Source organism: Parasteatoda tepidariorum, chromosome 4, assembly GCF_982258835.1.
Source record: "Parasteatoda tepidariorum strain Cologne lab strain chromosome 4, Ptep-v5.0, whole genome shotgun sequence".
NCBI lineage: Eukaryota > Metazoa > Arthropoda > Arachnida > Araneae > Theridiidae > Parasteatoda > Parasteatoda tepidariorum.
Window position 1 is genome coordinate 81398427 of NC_141758.1, and position 6074 is coordinate 81404500.

The window sequence follows — 6074 nt, forward strand, 5'->3', positions numbered from 1 at the left end:
TAAAATGACGGCAACTATACACCAAAAGTTTTTACAGTGTATGAATGTTGAATAAACAGTAAGAGTACTAAGTTACAAAAACTTAACGGAAAGTGAACAGTTAATACATAAGAGTGTTGCTTCTAGCACTCAAAGCATACAGAAAGTCTTGAGAATGAACGCCTATTTTTGTGTGGTCAAAAAGCGTCGGATTTCCTAACCTTTCCACTCCACTTCATTTAATATTCTTTCTTATGCACGCACCTAGGTTTGAAGACACAATTAGGCTGAGTAAGCACTTTAGTTTAGCAGCAATGTTATAGTATCATTGTAGGGTGTTACATTAACTTATTTTATTTATTTTTACTTTCAAAAGTATTGTTATTATTTCATATTTTAATTTTAAAAAAACATGATATAATTATTATATCGTTGTTAGTGACAACTCTCTTTATATTTTATCGCCACCTATAAATACAATTATTTTTTTAATTCATAATAATAGAAATACATTTTAATAAGTTATTGATTCAATTGTTTATTGTTCTTTTTTGTTCACTTTTCCTAAATTGTTGAATTGTTTCTTTGTTATTTTATGCTCCTTTGTGATGCAGTGAGCTGTCAAATTTTCTGGATTGAATTCCTAATAAAGCCATATGAAACACATTTTAATAAGTAAACAAAAGCTATTAAACATAACCTACAATTCTATAGTAACTCAAATTATATTTTTTTTTATTATTATTACTTAATTAATAATTTTTGATTAATTGATAATTTTTAAACTAAACTAAACTCAGTGACGCGACAGCCCACAGAGGGCCAAGGCCTACTCTGCCCATCTCAGTTTTCTTGATCTTGGGCTCTGGGGTGCAGGAGCAGATGTTTCTGTCAGGTGGTCAGCCGAATGCGGAACCCCCAGTGTTTAGTTCCCAAGCATGCTTGGTACTCATTTATCGACCCACTGAAGGGATGAAAGGCTGTATTTTTAAATATTAATTTTTATATAATTTTTACTAATTTTAAAGTATAATTTTTAAATACTAAGCTATTTATTTCTACACTCATTTTCGTAATTGAACTTTTATAAGATTAAAACTGCAAACTGTGATTAGCAGTCTCGTGTTATATTAACGAAATTTCAACTATTTTTTGAAATACCAAGCGAAAATACCCAGTTAATATGAAAATCCAATAAATTTTGATACTTAAAATTTCCACGTTATTTTACTGAAAAAGCAAATGATTTATATCAGGAAATAGTGTTCTTATTATTCCACAAAAAGAAACGCTAGTAATATTATTATAAACTTTCTAGACGCAATCTGCGTTTATGAGTGTGGAAGAAAACATAATTTGCGGGAAGAACAAAATGAAAAGTATGCCATTTAGTCTTCTTTCTGAAAGAAAAACTTTAACGTAATAACTCGTATTTAATTATGTGATTGCGGTCTTTTTATGAGGAGCAATTCGAGTTTTGTTCACTTCCGGGTTTCAAAGTGGCAACGCTAACTTTGATTCATATCACGTGGGAAGCTATACATTATAAAAGTGGTGTCCCTAATTTGGGATGCGTTGAGTTATCAAAGAAAAGAATATCACGTTACTTTGGAAGAGAGTTACTATTATGATAAATATTATCTTTATATTTATCTTGAGGTCTCTGTTCTGGAGTTAGAAAATAATTAAAATTTGTGAGAGAAAGTATTTCTAATATACGTTTGAATGAAGGTGACAAAAAATTGAGAACGGGTGCTTTAAAAAATAATAGAATGTTTACTGAATGTTTTTAGTTTAATATAAAATTCTCTTGGTCAGTTTTAAAATTTTCATATTTATCTTAAAGCATTAATTTATATAAACAAGCAAATATTATTTACTAATTCATTTGAATAAATATTGCAAATTGGTGTTATTAATAATAATGTCAATATTTCAAGAGATAATGTAAACACTTGAGAAATGAATAATCCTACGAAACTAAAACGGAAAAATATACTGATATTAAAACATAATTTGCTTTAAATCATATGCAGATGGTAAAAGTTGAAATAATTCGAGCGTGCAAAAATAGGCGCTCTTTTTCAAGACGCGCCAGAAGTGAATAAGGATAACAAAAGAGATTAATTAAATCTCTTTATTTGATTAAGAAAATCATTTGCCTCAAAAATGTACAAATGAGAAATGACGGGTGACATGTTTCAAGCGCACAAAAACAATCGCCAATTTTCAAGATTTGCCAGACATGAATGATCAGAAGCAAAAGTGATTTAAAGCATAAACGTAAAGTTGAAAGCAAAATGGAAAAATAAAAGTATAGGAGAAAATGGAAAAATAAAATAAAAGAGAAAACAATGAAAGACAGAACAAGAAAAACAACAGTTGGTGAGAGAGGCAAATAAGGGTAAAAAATCGTATGAACACAAAAAATCTATTTTTCGTAAATGCATGGCTTCCTAGAGAAGAACTCAGCTTAATTTTCGCAATTATGACGGACAAATTTGGTCAAACAAAAGCCTACATTTTTACATATCGTAAAATGCGTTATGTTCACAGAAATACAAGCTTCTGATTGGCTTAATTGATCCATCGTAATTGCGAAAATTTAACTGAGTTCCATTCTAGAAAGCCATGGATTTACGAAATATATATTTTTTGCGTTCATGCGATAGCATAACGAAGAAGAGAACATAAAACGTATATTACACTGAATTGATATTTAGTTATAAAAACAAAATAGTTCATTAAACGTAAAATAAACTTTTTATTCTTTTTGCCCCCCTCCCCCCACATTGATGTGAGCTCCCATGGCTCCTGATCCATATGCCCCTGCCTTAGTCAGGCTCCGCTTTTTTCTCCTTTAGCTGAATATTTTCTCAAAATTTTGCTGAATTCTGCCCTAATGTGAGCAAGGAAATGAAATTTTCGCAGCTAGATGACAAAGTTAACAATCAATTATCCCATTCATGACTGTTTTATACTTCTTCAATTCAGTTAATTTAAAGAAAATAATAAATTTTTGTCGAATTATGGTTCCTCAGATGCGCTATATCCTTTTAATGGTGGACATAGAATTGTTAGAAAATTAATAAAATGGACAGAACAATAGTTCGCCTGACCATTAATGGGGGGGGGGTACTTAATAGCTATTTTAGCTTCCAGTCAATTTTCTTATTATATATTTATAATGAAGAGACAAATTTAAATACCTGCGTAATGTTCGGTTCCTCATTACCGAAATAGTTATGCAGAAGGGGCTCTCCAAAGAAGATTTTGCCTCGGGCCTCAATTAGTATAAATCAGTTTCTGGTTATGTTATTTCTAATCAATTTTCATTTCTATCCAGAAAGAAAATAATAAAAATTTCTTTAAAAACCATGTTGTTTCGAAGCAACGCTAAGTATGAAAGCTCATGAATTTATGAGAGAAATATTTTTGCCTAAATCGAATAATAAAATTTCTTAGTCTAAAAACCTATTGAGTTTGACCCCGTATGAGGTAACACCGGTATGGAAACTGTGAGAGGTGTGTGTGTGTGCAGTAGGAAATACTTGATATTTTTAATCTTAAAAGCTTTGATTTACAGACATGGAAGCAATTTTATAAATAATTTAATTATCTATAAATAAACATAAGTTGAGATTCATAGTTTAATTGAATATAGCAGAAGTATTTTTCGAGCTATGAGAAATCGAAACCAATACAATCAATGTGATATATAACTTGTAAAATCTCTTACAACTAAGAATGTAAATTTAGAATATAAATTTTGCAGTTCAAAAATGATAACCAAATTCTGTCTTAATATATGTCTATTTCTGGTAAAAATAAAAAATTACGTTTTATTTGTTATTAAAATTAAAAAATTAAAAAGAAGGCAAAGAAAAAAATAAATAATATTTTTTGAACAAAAGAAGTTTTTAAGACCTGGAATTCTAAATCAGTTTCTTTAATTATAAAATGCCTATTAATATTTTTCTTCCCTTTTTTTCTAATTAAATTTCTTATTTTGGAGAGAAAAAATATAGAAAAAAAAATACTAAATGACAGACTTATTTTTAGTATTGCCATCTATTGACGAAACCGAAAATCAAGAAAATTTCAATCTACAATATACAATAAAAATACTTCGATCTCGAAAAATGTAAACATTTTAATCAGAAATTAATCGGATTTTTGATATTTCTATTAGATTTAAATTAAGAATTTAATTATTTATCACAATTATACTTTTAAAGAATACGTTCTTAAAGAGTAGTCTAGATCTTTTAAACAGCTCGATAGATGGCAGAACTATGCATGATGTTTATTCCATTTCCGGAAAAGAGCCGCCAATTTAAAGACAAGCATTTTGAGCATATTTAATTTCTTTTAAATTTCAAAATTTGAACTTGTTAATTATGCCACGTGATTTAACAACTCAACCGTATTCGCTACCATTGATGTTACAGGGAATGTCTCAAGAATTTGACTTCAGATTTGAAGTCAACTGCATGTCTTAAAAATCGCATAACTTTTGCGGGTAAAAAACTTTATCTACTGGTTTTTGTGGATAAAAAAACTTTATCTTAGTATTAATTTTTTTATCACGTAAAGTAAAATTTTTTGATGTATTGATAACATTTTGTACTTTATTAAGCCTCCCAAGCCTAGAAGGATTTGTGACACATTTTGCATGTTATTCAACGTATTGTTATCGAAAAAATTTTACAATTTTGCTACTTTTTTTCCCATTTGCAAAAATAATATCACATAAACATCCAAAATAATAAACAAATGATGCATTATTGATCGGAAGGAAATTTATAGAAATTTCAAAATTATACAGAAATATACAAAAATTACAGAAATATACAGAAATATACAAAAATTACAGAAATATACAGAAATTAAGAAAGAAATTAATATAGAAAGAAGTAAATTATAACGAGAAATCATCGGTTCCTGCAACATATCGTAATTTTGGCCATAAATTCACTTTCGACAAAGCCAAAATTATTTCCACTTCAGTCACATCAGATCACCTTGATGCCCTGGAATCTTGTTATCCCGTTGTTAACGGCATAATTAGTTCCTCACCACCCCTCCATAGTGCGTGGAAATGCATTTTTTCTCTGATTTCGGCTACTGTGGTGTTTCTGGCTCTGTTTTTCATCTTTTTTCTTCCTCTGTTTCTAGTTTTGTTCCTCCCCTTTAATTTTCCATTTTTTCGTTACGTTTTATATTTCAAATCGCCTTTATTTCTTCTCATTCACGTCTGGCAGATCCTGAAAATGGGCGTCTATTTTTGAGTGCTTGAAACTTGTTGTCTGTTATTTCTTATTTATATATTTTTGAAGCGAATGAAGTTTTTAGTAAGGTAATAACTATCGATTAAAATAAAAGTCTCAACTTTTAAAACCACTTGATCTTTTCGCGGAACTCTAGAGAAACTGTTCTTAAATGTTGTTACGCAAGTTAGTACTTAGTATAGCTGAAGTTTGAATTTGAATATATAGCTGAAGTACTTAGTATAGCGAGTTAGTACTTAGAAACGTCAATTTATATTGAAATCCAACCATTCATAATTTATTAAATTTTTCGGCTATCTTCATAAAAATATTTCAAGTAAAATGTCATTGAAATAGAAATGGCCTTTTTTAAAGGAAATATAATATTTCTAATAACAATATATTGAACAAATTATGAAAAGAACTAGCATTTATAAAATATTGCTTTAGAATTTCCCATTAAAATTTTCGAATCGAAATAAAATAACTAATATCTTTAATAAAGAAATATGTTTTCCTAATAACCATTTCTCACACAGTTCCTTTAAGTTTATGAATTCAAAGTAAACCCTAATTAATTTTATTTAATTCATTGTCAGCTTTTATATATACTAACTACACCAAAAGCAAATTCATATCTAGACTAGATATAGCATTAGGACTGAAAATCCAACCATCGGACATTAAACTTAATGTAAGATTGTTGATAATAAAGCAATTAAAAAATCTTCCTACCTCTACTTAAATATTTAAAAATTATTCTTTATAGGTCATAACGTTCGCAATCACTTTAATAAAATGTATTTATGATGTCGAGGTTCCGCC